This window comes from Octopus bimaculoides, chromosome 2 (genome assembly GCF_046866305.1).
Source record: "Octopus bimaculoides isolate indiv1 chromosome 2, ASM4686630v1, whole genome shotgun sequence".
In the NCBI taxonomy this organism is placed as follows: Eukaryota; Metazoa; Mollusca; class Cephalopoda; order Octopoda; family Octopodidae; genus Octopus; species Octopus bimaculoides.
In genome coordinates this window covers 174,546,850-174,564,349 of record NC_142929.1, presented here as the reverse complement: position 1 = coordinate 174,564,349, position 17,500 = coordinate 174,546,850, and the positions used below count along the sequence as shown (strand labels likewise).

The 17,500-nt window shown below is 37.5% G+C and overlaps 1 protein-coding gene and 1 long non-coding RNA gene across 3 annotated transcripts in view; both read right to left on the bottom strand.

Annotated features, from left to right (window-relative positions):
• Positions 1-16,083, bottom strand: part of LOC149137290 (uncharacterized) — a 27,042-nt gene extending 10,959 nt beyond the window's left edge. Inside the window, exon 1 of the long non-coding RNA XR_016240823.1 lies at positions 15,892-16,083. This is a non-coding gene — a long non-coding RNA (uncharacterized LOC149137290). The remainder of the gene's footprint in view (positions 1-15,891) is intronic.
• Positions 1-17,500, bottom strand: part of LOC106875258 (vitamin D3 receptor) — a 582,218-nt gene that overhangs the window by 441,248 nt on the left and 123,470 nt on the right. The gene's annotated exons all lie outside the window — the stretch shown is intronic.

The following is a 17,500-nucleotide window of genomic DNA, read 5'->3' as shown; positions in this document are numbered from 1 at the left end:
CATTATGCTGGTAATAAACACACGCATAATGCCTCTCCCAAAGTCTAATTGTATTTCTTTCAACACATGTATTCACATCAAGAATCTTGCACACCAAATACACATGCGAAATATATTATGTTAATTATGCAGAGAAACAAATTAAGTACATTAATTATATTGAATATATTAAATATAATAATAGTTTGATCCCTCTTTCAGCCATTTTTTACTTTGTGGAATCGATCCCCTGTAAAGACATCGAAATCTAAGTTTGAATCTTTTGAGCACTGCTAATTGTCTTCTCTACTGAGAATCTTTGAATCTCATTGGTGGACTATATACATTATGTTAGGTGTACTGTCTTCCATGAGCATACAGGCTGGTAAGGTCAGAACTTATCCCCAATATCCATGATGTATAACAAAGTGTACAATACCTGACCCTGAATAGGATACCAGTCCATCGCAGTGTTTAATCCCACTCCCACACCGAGTTATCTTGGCTACTCATTTTAAGCTGAGTGGAATGTGAGAAACAAAGAAGTGTCTTTGTTCAAGACCATAGAGCACCATACAGTTTTGGAATCAACATCACATTCTTACAGTTTTGGTAGCCTTAAACCTCATTATCATTATTAGGCTGTGAAGAGCAATTTATTTCTTGTATTTGTTTTACTTATTTCAGGCATTTGGCTGTGGCCATACTGGAGCACCACCTTAAAGGGTTTTTGTGAAAGAAATTGACTCCAGTACTTATTCTTTGTAATCCTTAGTACTTATTCTTCCGGTCTCTTTTGCCAAACCACTAAATTATCGGGACACAAACACACCAAAATTTGTTGTCAAGTGGTGGAGTGGGTGACAAACACACACACACACACACACACAAATATATATATATATATATATATATATATATATATATATATATATATATATATATATATATATATATATATATATATATATATGTATGTATGTATGTATGTATGTATGTATATTTTCAAATTATTAATAAAAGGGTAAAAAGTGTGTTACTGTCGTGGAGATTCTTACAGTAGTAGAAAAGGAATTTTTAACTCCTATTTCTAAATTTGCTATGTGGTGAGGCAATTAGCTGACTCCTAATTATAATTATGTTTATAATTATAGAATATTTATATTCATATATATATATATATATATATATATATATATATATATATATATATATATATATTATATTATATTATATTATATTATATTTATTATATTATATTATATTATATTTATTATTATATTATATTATATTATTATTATATTATATTATTATTATTATATTATATTATATTATATTTATCTTATGATATTTACTTTACTTTATATTATACTCATTTATTGTGCTTTTAATTATTAATTTTTCTATATGTGATAGTGGATTTTCATCGATGAGTTCTTGAAACTTGGTTATTTTCCCTAAAACTACATATTTTATATATATTTTATCTATAAAGCTCAATTTAATTTTTATTTTTTATAAATTGATTTTAATTGAGTTTTTACCTGTAATTTTGGATTTTGTCCCTAATATTATTATATATATAAATATATATATATATATGTGACAGCTTCTTCCAGTTTCTGTCTACCATACAGCCATAATAAATTCAAAAATAATCATGTGAGGATAAGACAAAATGAAGAAATGTATAAAAAGAATGTGGTTGGTATGGATGTAGCTTTAGTTCAGTAGGTACTAAATTTGAGTAAATACCCATCATACACACACATATGTACATATATGCTGGTGGCACGTAAAAAGCACTCACTACACTCTTGGAGTGGTTGGCATTAGAAACCTTGCCAGATCAGATTGGAACCAGGTACAGCCTCCTGGCTTGCCAGTCCTCAGTCAAATCATCCAACCCATGCCAACATGGAAAGTGGATGTTAAACGATGATGATGGTGATGAGATGGGATGATCGAGGAAGCTGCTTCTCACATTGATCAGTTTGTGAATTACTTATCGGCAAGCCTATGAGGAAGCTATTATACAAGGGATGGGCAACTGTTTTTGAGAAATGGGGCCCACATGTGACATAGGTCATCATCTGGTGGGCTACACTATTTAAAAAATTCAAGACTCTTGGCAATTTGTTGTGCTTAAAAAGACATTTCAAACTAAGTGAAATTGTAGACGTGACACATAAAAGACATCCATGCAAGTGACATGTAAAAGGCACCCAGTACACTCTGTAGAGTGGTTGGTGTTAAGAGAGTCATCCAATTGTAGAAACCAAGCCAAAACAGGTGATTGGAGCTTGATGCAGTTTTCCAGCTCGTCAGCTCCAGGCAAACCTTTTAACCCATACAGGCATGGAAAATGGATGTTAAATGATGATGATAATGATGAGGTATGTTTTGCATCATTATTACACATGCCATTCAGGAAGTTCTGTGTGCCACAGATTGCCTATGGCTCTTCTGCACAACGGGGTTGACCTCCGAGAAAAAGCAACTAAATTAACCTTTCACACGCATGCACGCATGCATAGACACACACACAGACACATTCTCACATCCACCTTGTTGTCTTTAAAATGAAGTCACATTAGTGAGTCATCATCATCATCCTCATTGTTTAACATCCGCTTTCCATGCTAGCATGGGTTGGACGATTTGACTGAGGACTGGTGAAACCGGATGGCAACACCAGGCTCCAATCTGATTTGGCAGAGTTTCTACAGCTGGATGCCCTTCCTAACGCCAACCACTCAGAGAGTGTAGTGGGTGCTTTTACGTGTCACTCACACGAAGGCCAGTCAGGCGGTACTGGCAACGGCCACGCTCAAAATGGTGTATTTTGATCCTGGATATACAAAACCTAAAGATGGGTGGTCACAGTGGGAATGCTTTTCAATTTTAGATCTCCTTGATCAGAGACAACCTGGGTCTAAACAACAGCAACTACAACAACAAGAACTACAACCACATTTAGTTGAAGTGAAGGCGAGAGCATAATAACATTTCAATGGCTTTAACAGAATTTGAAATCCACCTGGTAGCAGTCACCCGTTGAGCTTGCTTTTTATAGAAGCAGCACCACCACCAGCTGCTCTCTTGCTCAAATTCGCTATTATTCGTTTAGTGTTTAATTAATTAATTTTATTTCATTCATTCATTCATTCATTTATTTATTTATTTATTTATTTATTTATTTCACTTGGTAAAATTCTTTTATGCATTTATTTATTGGATTATTTTATTTAATTTTAAAACTATGATTTATTCATTTAATCCTTTTATGTGTTTTATATCATGAAAAGTGACAGTTAATTATAGGTTATGTCTATTATTAGGCATAAAATTGTGTTATGTAATATAATTTTGGGATATGTGTGTGTGTGTGTGTGTGTGTGATCATCATCATCATTTAACGTCTGCTTTTCCATGCTTCCAAGGGTTGGGCTGAGATTTATCAAAGCATATTTCCTATGGCCAGATGTTTTTTTTTTGTTTTTTTTTTTGCCAACTCTCACCTGTTTCCTAACAAGATATTTCTCCCATGGTCAGGCATGCTCTTGCAGAATATTGGAAAGGAATGACACTGCTTGTATGATGGTGACACTCATTTACAATTATCACACAATGTTATGAGAAGGAGGCACAAACACTTGCACGTTCTCACATATACATACATACATACATATATATGTATATGTGTGTGTGTTTGTGTATAAAACAGGCTTCTTTCAGTTTCTGTCTATTAAATCCATTCACAAGGCTCTGGTCAACCTAGGACGATAGCAGGACACACATGCCCAAAGTTCCATGCAGTTGGACAGAACCCAGAACTATATGGTTGAGAAGCAGTGTGAATAAATAAGTTTTACATTTGACAAAATGATCTGAATACTGAAGGGTCAAAGTGATTTAAAGTTAGAAGTGCTATCAAAATATTTGATATCAGTTTGTTCCAAACACCAGCTTAACCCTGCTAAAACACACGGCGTTTTGGTATGTGCAGCCAAAAAGACCAAAGTTTTTTGTTTTTTTTCTGTTGAGATTGAAAATGATTGGATGCATGTAGAAAACAAAGGATTAAAGTACCTAAAACTATTGTATTAGTATGTAAAACTATATATGTTGTATAGTTTTATATTATATCTCATGAAAGACAATCCCTGATTGGCTATTACACTTCAAAATGTTTGTTTCATTGGGCTGATGGATCGGCCTCAAAGTCTTTTCAGTTTTTATCTATTGGGCCAATCAATCAGCCTGGATGTCCCAAGAAGGTTAATAATGACAAAGTTATTTTACAAAATTCTTTCCTGTTTTCAAAATTAACTGACACAGAGGCTGTATTCTTCAAAAGAATTATAGTACCAAAAGGGTTATAGCAAGTCTTCTCTGTTAGATTGGACCTATGAGCAAAGACATTTTGACTATGAACATACTGTATTGTTTGCAGGATTTCATTAACTGGGGCCTCACAGAGGCGAGCTGGCTGAGTTCCTTTCAAGCACTGAGCTTCATGGAGGCAAAGTGGTCAAATTACTCTCGAGTGTTGGGCCTCTCAAAGACAATGACCAAAGCCTTTGGCATTATGTCGTGCTTGAGAAGAAGACCCATCAAGCTGTGCAAAATTGCAGTTGTGACAGATACCGGTGTCATGCAAATGGCACCTGTGCCTGTGGCACGTTAAAAAGCACCCATTACACTCTTGGAGTGGTTGGTGTTATGAAGGGCATCCGGCTGGAGAAAACCATGCCAAATCAGACGAGCCTGGCACAGCCTTCCGGCATGCCAGCCCAGTCAAATCATCCAACCCATGCCAGCATGGGCAACGGACGTTAAATGATGATGATGATGATGTGTCATTGCTGTTTCTAGCAGTTGAGTAAAAACACACACACACACATGCTGTACAAAAAGGAATGTTAGTGATTTAAGTGTGCTCCCCTAATGAATACACAACAAAATCCACAGAATATATTTGAACTTAAAATGTTTGAGTTAGTAAGTTCTCTAAGAATTGCCTGTCTTACCCACTTGGCTAGATTTGCCCCCTAAAATTCTAACATGTAAAGCACCTTCACTAACAGAACTGTAATTTCTCCTGCTCTAGCAGTAATGGTGGTGGTGGTGGTGGTGGTGGTGGTGTGTGTGTGTGTGGGGGGGGAAGCTGGTGGTGGTTGTTATATCAACTGCAGTTAAATGCATTATTTTGACTTGGGGAGTGGAGGAGTAGAAGAAGCAATAAATAAATAGATAAATAATAAATAAAATAAAAGAAGAAAAAAACAACAACAACAAAAAAGGCCTGCAGAAACAAAACAAAATATCAGAGCACAAATTAGCTTGTGGACATGTATATTTGAAACATAAAGAGTTATGTGTTATTCATATCAAGCTCAGTCTGGGTCACAGATCATTAGTTAATATCTGAGACTTGTGAATAGTTACCCACACTCTCTCTCTCTCTCTCTCTCTCTCTCTCTCTCTCTCTCTCTCTCTCTCTCACACACTCTTCCATCTACTTTTCCACCATAAAAATCTTTACAATAAATCTCAAAATAAAAATAAAAAAATGGTAATGATAATAAGTAAATGAATAAAATAAATCACTGAAAGAAATGATTAGAGAAACAAAACTACTTATTATTCCAATTTAAAATTTTTTGCTCTGCATGCCATTTCTCTGTCATATTTAGCAATATTTTTACACACACACACACACACACACACACACACACACACACACACACACAATCATCATAATCATCATTGTTTTATTGTCAGCCTCTTCTATACCAACAACAGTCAGGTGGAATCCATTGAGGCGTGTTTTCTCCAGCCATATGCTCTTCCTCTCACCAAATCATACTCATTTCCAAGCAAGGTAATATGTCTCCAAGACTAGACATGTTTTCATGACCAATTGGAAACAAATAACATTGTCTACATGATGGTAACATTTGTTTGCTGCTATTCTACAATGTTAACACAAGGGGTTGCAAACATACTGACCCATCACTACCTTCTTTTATTTCCTTCAGCCATGTACCTCCGCTTTGGTTCAGAACTGGTGCTTGTCCTGTCACATTTTAGCCATTGCATTGGCTCTCTTTTTGGTTATGAGGATGAGGGTTCTAGTTGATCTGATCAATGGAACAGCCTGCTCGTGAAACTAACATGCAAGTAGCAGAACACTCCACAGACGTGTGTATCCTTAACATAGTTCTCAGGGAGATTCAGCATGACACAAACGTGACGAGGCTGGCCATTTGAAATACAGGTACTACTCATTTTTGCCTGCTGAGTGGACTGGAGCAACAAGAAATAAAAGTGGCTTGCTCAAGGAAACGTGTCACCAGGAATTGAACTCATGATCTTACGATCATGAGTCGAATACTCTAACCACTAAGCCATGCGTCTTCATTTTTTAGCTATTGTATACCTGGCATAACTCTTGGTAGTGGGAACTTTTCCCCTTTCCTTTCTTTCCCTTCACTGCTGTCATGTAACTCTGCAAGTTACATGACAACTTCACTATTGCCAGTGGGATGGGAAAAAGCACCCAGTGCACTCTGTAAAGTGGTTGGTATTAGGAAGGGCATTCAACTATAGAAATTGTGCCAGAAATGACACTGAAGCTTGATGTGACCACTGGAGCTTGCCAGTTCCCTTTCAAACAATCTAACCCATACCAGCTTGAAAAGCAGATGTTCAATTATGATTTTATATATGTGTGTGTGTGTGTGTGTGTGTGTGTGCATGGCATGCTTCTTTTAGTCTCTATCCACTCACAATGCTTTGGTTAGTCTAGGGCAGGGTTTCTCAACCTTTTTACCCTTGTGTAACCCTTAAAATAAATTACATGTCTCAAGGAACCCCTGCACACAAAAAAAATTATATACCATACCCTTCTCATTATTTTCATCAAAGTTCACATGGTAAATATATATGTGTGTCTGGGGGTTTGTTATTATTTTTTTTTTTTGACGTAATTGCTTAGATAGGATGATGTCTATATTACAATATTACAATAACCAATAATATGTTGTGCATGTATAGTAATATTACGATCATGAAATTGGTATTAGCATATCTCACTCTTTCTCATGGAACCCCTAGGAACCGTAGGGTTTCTGGGGGAACCCCAGTTGAAAAACGCTGGTCTAAGGCTATAGTAGAAGACACTTGCTCAAAGGGTTTAGCAGTGGGACTGAGCCTGAAACCACATGGTTTGGAAGCAAACTACACAGCCATGCTTGTATCTAGCCATACCTATACATACACACACATATATACTATATATTTATTTTTCTATCTATCTATCTGTGTGTGTGTGTGTGTGTGGAGAGAGAGAGAGAGAGAGAGAGTATGATGATGACATATATGTGTCTATGTGTTCATGCACGTACTGTGTATGTATGTGTGTGCAGGCATTTATGTGTGTGTATGTATGTATGTGTGTGTGTGAGTGTGTAATTGTTTTTTTAAACTTCCTGCCTGCTTTACAATACTTGAATTCCTCATAGCATGTCAGTTTAACTTCCCTATAGAATGTAGAACAAAAGAAGATTAAAAAAAACAAACAAACCTGTCACAGCTATTTGGTAATTTTCTAGTCAGCATCTTTTTTAATGTGCCAGTTATTTTGAAATGTGTGCTGTTATGCTTGTTGTTGCTGTTGTCATTTTAGTATATTTTGTTCAAGTACTGTAGTGAGGAAGATAATGCAGATATAGTTTCTGTGAATGGTCTTTTGTTTTGTTTTTTTTTGGGGGGGGTTTTCCATGCAACTAAAAATATTCTTCTTGGATCTTTGAATTATAAAGTCATGTCATTATACTTAATCTTTGCTGACTGGAAAAGGGCAAGAATATCACACACAACTTAGACCCACCTGACATATTTGTCATCCATTCTGTGTTATCTCACTCAAGTCATGTACAAAATCTTTTTGACCTAGGCGTAGTAGTGGCTGTGTGGTAAGTAGCTTGCTTACCAACCAGGTTCAGTCCCACTGTGTGACACCTTGGGCAAGTGTTTTCTACTATAGCCTCGGGCCGACCAAAGCCTTGTGAGTGGATTTGGTAAACAGAAACTAAAAGAAGCCCGTCGTATATATGTATATATATATGTGTGTGTGTGTGTGTGTGTGTACATGTGTGCGTATATGCTTGTGTGTCTGTGTTTGTCCCCCCAACATCGCTTGACAACCGATGCTGGTGTGTTTATGTCCCCGTAACTTAGCGGTTCGGCGAAACAGACTGATAGAATAAGTACTAGGCTTACAAAGAATAAGTCCTGGGGTCGATTTGCTCAACTAAAGGCGGTGCTCCAGCATGGCCACAGTCAAATGACTGAAACAAATAAAAGAGTAAAAGAGACTTAATCTCAGAATGGGAATCCCTTTCTCGCTGCTGCCCATCTTTGTCTTGTAGACATCCACCTACAGATGTTAAAACTCTCTGGAGAACCTTATAGATGTTATGATATTGTACCTTCCTCCTAACTATACCAGAGAATGGTCTAAAGCAGTCATGGACAAACTGTGGACCATGAGACTTCCTGAAGTCATAATATACAAACATTTCTTATGGCACCAGCACACTGTTTGCAGATGCTTACATTTTTTTATGTTTTCCGTGAAGTTTTCATGGCTCCAGCTAGTTGTTATGGTGAAAATTATGAGCCAGCATTGGAGCTTTTATATGATCACAAGCCTGATAGTCATAGCAGCTAAGTTTCCCTCAAATCATTGCTCATTATATAATGTAGTTTTAGATACATCTAAAAGGTAAAAAAAAAAAAAAACAGGATTGTCATGGGTGGAATGCTTTTGATGAGAAGTCCTCTCAATTAGGATTGCAGTTGGGCTAAACAACGACAGTAACAAAAAATATCGACAGCAACGTCAACAACATAACAACAACAAAGACATGCATTGTGGTGAAATCCATTGACAAGATAATAAATGACTGACTTTCTGATCACCCTAGCTTAAGAAACAGGTGCCACTGTGACTTTACAGCTGACTGGTTAGTAATTGGAAAGAGAGAGAGAGAGAGAGAGATTTTTTAAAAATGAAAAAGAAAAAAAAAACAACCAGCTGTATAAGAACACTTGCTTCAACAAAACATATGCAAATATGAAAAGTTTACAATAAATACATTATATATATAAATGCATGTGTGTGTGTGGAGAGAGAGAGAGAGAGAGAGAGGAGGGGAGAAAGAGAGGCATAAAGAAAATAATAAAACATATATTGGCATGTAGAAAATTGCTATAAAAACCCAATGGTGAAAATGAAATTGCAACACAAAAGACTGTGTGTGTGCATATGTGTTTGTGTGTGTGTGTATATATATATATATAATTACATAATATTTTTATTTGTGTTGTTAAATGTTTTAATTCGGTCTGTTTTCCTCGCATACTGTTTTTCTCTGTTATATTGGTGTGCTCCGGTGGATTATTTAAGACTTGGCTCTTATTTCTAGCAGGTAGATGCTCATTAAGCATCATTACGATATTTCATAGCTCCTTAAAGCTATCATAACTGCGTTCCACCAATGCTACTACTGGTGATATCATCAAATTTTGAATTTATCCACAGATGATATGAACAGTAGTGACATCTAACTTCAAATCTCAGTGTTTGAATATTTCATTTAAATATATATATATATATATTTTTTTCATTTTCCTATTATTTCTCCACGTGCGGTTAACACAACCCCACTATTTACTGACTTATATATATATATATATATATATATATATATATATATATATGCATGGTTCAGTGGTTAGAGTGTCAGGCTCACAATTATGAGGTAGTGAGTTTGATTCTTGGGCCGAGCTGTGTATTGCGTTCTTAAGCAAGGCACTTTATTTCATGTTGCTGCAGTTCACTCAGCTTTAGAAATGAGTTGCGACGTCACTGGTGCCAAGCTGTTTCGGCCTTTGCCCTTCCCTTGGATAACACTGGTGGCGTGGAGAGGGGAGGCCGGTATGCTTGGGCGACTGCTTATCTTCCATAAACAATCTTGCCCGAACTTCTGCCTTGTCGGAGAATTTCTAGATGCAATATATATATATATATATATAGCCATCTGGTTTCACCAGTCCTCAGTCAAATCGTCCAACCCATGCTAGCATGGAAAGTGGACGTTAAACGACGACGATGATGACGATATATATATATATATAAGGGTAAAGACCTCTTTCAGTCATGAATGACAATGGGATTGCATCTAGAAATTCTCCGACGAGGCACAAATCCGGACAAGTTTGTTTTGTGGAAGACCAGCAGTTGCCCATGCATACCAGCCTCCCCTCTCCATGCCACCGATGTTTTTTGAAGGGGAGGGCAAAGGCCGATACAGCTTGGCACCAGTGACGTCACAACTCATCTCTACAGCTAAGTGAACTGGAGCAACATGAAATAAAGTGCCTTACTCAAGAACACAACACACAGCTCGGCCCAGGAATCAAACTCACTACTTCATAATTGTGAGCCTGACACTCTATCCACTGAGCCATGCATATATATATACACACACACATATATATATATAACGTTAAAACGTTCTGCGCATGCACAGCAAAGTTCAAGGTCAATCTGTGCTGAGCGGCTTCACCTCTGCATGCTTTAGCTTTGTTACTATAGTGACAGTCCGGATACTTATTGATCAAACCATGTATATATACATATATATATATATATATATATATATATATATATATATATATATATATATATATATATATATATATATATATATATGTCTGTATACATCCATATGTATGTGTTTGTGTGGTGGTGTTGGTGGTAATGATGACGGTGCATGAAACATTATCAGGAATTTCATTAAAATGAAATTATTTTAATATTTTGTGTATTGTAGAAGTATAAGTTGTATTTGGACCCCCCACCCAAGGGCCATATGGACCCCGGTTGAAAACCCCTGCTCTAGGAAGTATAGTCTGTTAGGGGTTAGACATTGAATACCATAAAACTGAAGAAGAATGAGCTCATTGCAGATGGTGTGAGTTGTAATTTTTACAAGGTACCTGTTTTTATGTGATTGTTGTGGAAACTGGGGTGAGTTGTGTGGAAGGATGAATGAAGAAGATTATATTGTATGAAGGGTGTAGATATTCTTCTGTTCTTTTATTTGTTTCAGTCACTTGACTGTGGCCATGCTGGAGCACCACCTTAAAGGGTTTTAGTTGAAGAAATCGCGCTCCCCCAGGACTTATTCTTTGCAAGCCCAGTACTTATTCTATCGGTGTGTTTTACTGACCTGCTAAGTTACAGGAGTGTAAACTCACCAACATCACTTGTCAAGCGATGGTGGGGGGTGGGGGACAAACAGACACAAAGACACACACACACACACACACACACACACACACACATATATATATATACATACGATGGGCTTCTTTCAGTTTCCGTCTACCAAATCCACTCACAAGGCTTTCATTGGCCTGAGGCTATAGTAGCAGTTTCACACCCAGAGTGCCACACATTGAGACTGAACCCAGAATCATGTGGTTGGGAAGATAGCGACTTACCACACAGCCACGCCTACACCTATGAGTGAGGCTTTTTTCTTTTTTATTTGGGAATGTCAGTAGAACTAATGACTGATGGCTTAATTGGATAACCTTTTCCAGTGAGTGACACTGACTGATAAGGTCTTATTTGCTTGTGCTTGTTGGTGAATGTATGGGTTTTTTTTATATATGCAGATGTAAATATGTAATGTGTATGCATGTGTGTGCAAGTATATACCTATGTGTTTGCACATACACACACATTATACATAAATACATGTATACGTCTATGTGTATATATATATATATATATATATAGATACACACACACACATGTATGCATGTATATAATGCATAAGAGTGCAAGATTATGTCTATGTATGTATATCTCTTTCCCTCTATATATGTATATCTATATATCTCTGTCTATCTATCTGTTGATAGATAAATAGATAGATAGATACATACATACATACGTACATACATACATACATACATACATACATACATACATACATACATACATACATACATACATACATATATGTTTATATGTTACCCAATCATAACCATCACTCATATGTACATTCATACTTACATACATGCATGTTTTACATGTAACCCAACCATAGCCATCACTCCCAAATAAATATGACTCGGTAGGATATATTCTTTTATTCTTTTGCTCGTTTCAGCCGTGTAGCTGCAGTCATGCTGGAACATCACAGTGGGGTATATGGAGCATTTGCTAATTGCTTATGGTGCCCACATAGTCAAGAGAATAAATAGACTCCCTCTCAGCTCTCCCAATGTTGACTCACTGAATATTGGTTTCGAATTTTGGCACAAAGCCAGCAATTTCGGGGGAGGGGCTAAGTTGACTATATCAACCCCAGTGCTTGACTGGTACTTATTCTATACTTATTCTATGACCCTGAAAGGATGAAAAACAAAATCGACCTCAGCTGAATTTGAACTCAGAATGTAAAGGTAGACAAACTGCTGCTAAGCATTTTGACTAGCATGCTACTGATTCTGACATCCAGTGTTGGTTTGTTTACATTCCCCATAGCTTTGCAGTTTAGCAAATAGAATAAGTACCAAAATTGAAAAATGAATATGAGGTCAATTTGTTTGACTAAATTCTTCAAGGCAGTGCCCCGCGTGGCTGTGTGGTAAGATGCTTGCTTCCCAACCACATGGTTCCGGGATCAGTCCCACTGTGTGGCATCTTGAGCAAGTGTCTTCTACTATAGCCTCAAGCCGACCAAAGCCTTGTGAGTGGATTTGATGGATGGAAACTGAGAGAAGCCTGTTGTATATATATGTATGTGTATATCTGTGTTTGTTCCCCCCACCGTCTCTTGATAACCTGCGTTGGTGTGTTTATGTCCCCCATATATATGTGTGTGTGTTTAGTGGATCATGCAGGCATGGGATGGATTTGATCCTCGATCACCAAATTTCACTTAACAGTTCAACAGCACTTTTCTCGCTGTAAAACAATAGCAGTTTGGCAATAGAGACTGATAGAATAAGTACTAGGCTTACAAAGAATTAGTCCTGGGATTGATTTGTTTGACTGATGCCCCAGCATGGCCACAGTCAAATGACTGAAACGAGTAAAAGAATAAAACAATATATATTTTTAAAGAGAAGTGGAATCAAAGTGAATACTAGACGGGAGTAATTTTAGGTTGTCCAGTAATTATGGCTTTTAATTGGTTTATACAACACAGGATTGTGATGTTATGTACAAAACTGCAATTATGCAAACCCATCCAAAGCACAACAGCATGGATAATTAGACTAAAATGGCTATCACACACGCACATACACACACACACACACACACACACACACACACACATTTATAAGCAAATATAAACATAGACGTAAACTTGATATTTATCTATAGACCAACAACAATGATGATGTTTTTTAATTTAAGCACAAGGCCAGCAGTTTTGATGGGAGGGGGTAATCAATACCGTTGACCTCAATACTTGTCTGTTACTCTATTTCAGTGACCTTGGAGGGATGGAAAGCAATGTCGGCCTCATTGGGATTTGAACTCAGAGCATGAAGAACTAAAGCAAATATACCACAAGGCATTTTACTGACACGCTAGCAATTCTTCCAATCCACCCATCATTTCTAGCATAGGTACAGGACCTGAAATGTTGTTGGAGCAGGGATTAGTTGATTAAATTGACCGAAGTACAGGGTTGGGTAGAGAAAATGGACATATTTGAAAAATTTACAAAATCATGGCTGCTTTGATTGACCTGCAGCTGTTGGACCTCCAGACTGCGAAGCTAACTTCCTAATCTTTCGGCACTACACATGAGGTGGTCTGTCATTGCCCTCCCTAACTGGATGGCTGTTGACCCTCAAAGAGCTTATCCAGCCTTTGACAGGGTTTGTTTTTTTCACTCCTGCTGGGTGTCCAGACACCCTCCTCACAAAAGTTGCAATCTACTGAAGTTAAGGAGCTAGTTTAGTCGCCCATAGGTAGTACTAGTTTACACGGTACCTGCAGAAGTGACTCTTGACCTGACTGTGTTGTAGCATGTGCTGGGCGCTTTTTTGCCAAACAGAACGCAAGCACACAACCATAGTTGTTCAATAAGCAAAATCACCACCTCATTGTAATCCGTATTATGGTGTAAATGGCTGTATTCCACTGACACCTGTTGTGTTGGCACTCCGTTACTTATGACGTCGAGGGTTCCAGTTGATCCGATCAATGGAACAGCCTGCTCGTGAAATTAACGTGCAAGTGGCTAAGCACTCCACAGAAACGTGTACCCTTAACGTAGTTCTCGAGGAGATTCAGCGTGACACGGTGTGACAAGGCTGGCCCCTTTGAATTACAGGCACAACAGAAAAAGAAAGTAAGAGTGAGAGAAATTTGTGGTGAAAGAGTACAGCAGGGTTCGCCACCATCCCCTGCCGGAGCCTCGTGGAGCTTTAGGTGTTTTCGCTCAATAAACACCCACAACGCCCGGTCTGGAAATCGAAATCGCGATCCTATGACCGCGAGTTGGGCCATTGCGCCTCCACACTGACACCTGTACCCCGAATGTAATCCTCAGGCCCAGGTGCAGTCATTCACCTAACTAACCTCTACAGTCTCAGTCTATACAGTTTTACTCACATGGCTGCTGTGATTGACCTGCAGCTGTTGGACCTCAACACTGCAAAGCTAACTCCCTAATCTCTCGGCACTACACATGTTTGTGAGATTTGTGTGCTAACACTTGCAACATCTGTGTATTACAGCCTTTCGTTTTGTTAGTGCATAAAACTTATTTGTGTGTGTTCAACAAAATGGATATTTTTATCTTTATTTACTTATTTTTCTAAACCTGTTGTTGTTGTTACTGTCATCATTGTTGTTGTTGTTGTTGTTGTTGTTGTTCTCTCACTTTTTGACTAGCTTTTCTTCACCTTTGTGTATCATATAACCTTCATGCCTACTAAATTTTGTTGAAAAGATCAAGAACTAAGGACAGCTCTTCTTTAAAAAAACAACAAAACAAGATACAATATCCAGAAAGCAAATAAATCAAAAGGAGATACAAAAAAAATAAAAGAAATGAAAAGAAAAGAAAAGTGAGTCATCCTTGTTGTGACTCTGTTGTTGTTGTTGTTACTACTATCTGACTGATCTACCTTGCTTGAATGATAGCTACCACACCCACTTCATGGTTGACTGCTTTACTGGTTGGTTCATAGCTTAGTTTGACTAGTGGACTCTCTAGGAAATGATACCCAGTGTAAAAGATCCCTGTCCTCAATTCATACAAATGCTATCATTTCTAGTAGAATCCAATCTTCTTTCAAAGGCTAAACTCTGTATGTGTGTGTGTTAAATATTAAGTGGATGTAGTATGGATGAATGGTTAAAAAGTTTCATTTTACAATCACAAGGTACCAGGTTTGATCTCCTGGATTGACCCAAGCTTTGTGAGTGAAAGAAACAGATTGAAACACTTCTCACTATGTTTTGATAGTAATGATTGTAGAACACCTGAGGCAGTAGATAGTCTGGACAGACATGTAGTTTTTAAAGGTACACACACACACACACACACACACACACACATGTATGGGAAGCCATTCGTCAAGATGTAAGGTGGTAATTCTTTCAATATTGGCATAATTATAAGGCAGCAAGCTGGCAAAAACATTAGCGCGCCAGGCAAAATGCTTAGCAGTATTTCATCAGTCTTTACATTCTCAGTTCAAATTCTGCTGGAGTCAGTTTGTTCGACTAAAGGCGGTGCTCCAGCATGGCGACAGTCAAATGACTGGAACAAGTAAGAGAATATATATAATACGTACCCAACTCTTCGAAACGCCGGTGTTAAAACGGGGGTAGCTGATGAAGGAAAATGTTCTCTATGTGGCTTGTGTGTTTTCTGTACTCTGGTTATTATTATTTCTTCTCTACGTTTTGTTTGCTATGTCCTGTACCCAGATATGCACCTATATATACAGGTAGACGTAGATATGCACACACCTGTACGTATATATGCATATACTCATTTATTATTTGTTTATATATATATATATATATATATATATATATATATACTTTTTATAAAGATATGCATGCAGTCAGAAGTGGTTTGCATGGAGGAGAGAGAGAGAGGGTGAGAGAGAGAGAGAGAGAGTGAGAGTAGTGAGAAAGAGAAATTACAAGGAAATGTTACTATATATATGTACATACGCACACACACACACACATATGCACATGCCTCTTGCTCAACACTTTTCTAGTAACATTTCCTTGTAATTTCTCTTTCTCACTCCTCTCACTCTCTCTCTCTCGCTCGCTCTCTCTCACCCTCTCTCTCTCCTCCATGCAAACCACTTCTGACTGCATGCATATCTTTATAAAAAGTATTAATGTCAGTGTGCTGGAACTAACATGGAAAGGTCAGCAGTGTGGCTGTGTTTTTTGGCAGTGAGCAAAGTAGATGGTGGGTGTATTGGCTAGAACTCTTTAGGTACAGGTTTACATTATTATGTGGTGCACTGGTGCAGGCGTTGGTGGCGGCAGCAGTGGTGGTGATAAATGTAGTGCAAAAGAGAATGATAATGATATTTGAAGAGTGGGTGGTATAGAGGAAGGAAGAACATATATATATATATATATATATATATATATATATATATATATATATAGATATATATATATATATATATAAAATATATATTTCAAATAGATTAGAATAGAGCTTCACAGGAAAGATAAGAGGAGAGAAAAATAGTTCACAAATATGCTTGCCTTTCAGTTTTCTGTGTGTGTGTGTGTGTGTGTGTGTGTTGCAGTATGGTGTGAGATATGGTTGGTTGTGGTTGGTGCTGTATACTGTGATGCGTTTGTAGTTGCTGTTGATGATGTTGTTTGAATCCAGGTCAGCCCTGACAAGCAAAAGGCATTCCTGCCACGATCGTCCCCTCAATTGTTTTCTTTTTTTTCTTCTTTTTCTCAGACTTTCTGCATGTAGGACACTACAGGTAAACAACATGGATTTTTCCCCGGAACTTCTGGTGTCAAGATGCTTGAAGGTTACTGATTTTTCTGAACCGAGGGATGGTGGTCACCGCTAAATTTAACAAAAATTTTGATTTCAAAAATTGGCACATGGCCAGCAATTTCTAGGGATGGGTAAATCAATTACATCAACCCCAGTGTTCAACTGGTACTTGTTTTATTGACCCCAATAAGATGCAAGACTAAGTTGACCTCAGCAAATATAAAATTAGAATGTGAAGACAAGCAAAATATCGCTAAGCATTTTACCCAGTTTACCAATTCTGCCAGTTTGCCTCTTGAACTTTAGCATATTCTTTTATTCTTTTACAAGTTCCAGTCATTTGACTGTGGCCATGCTGGAGCACTGCCTCAAAGGGTTTTTTTTTAGTCGAAGAAATCGACTCCAGG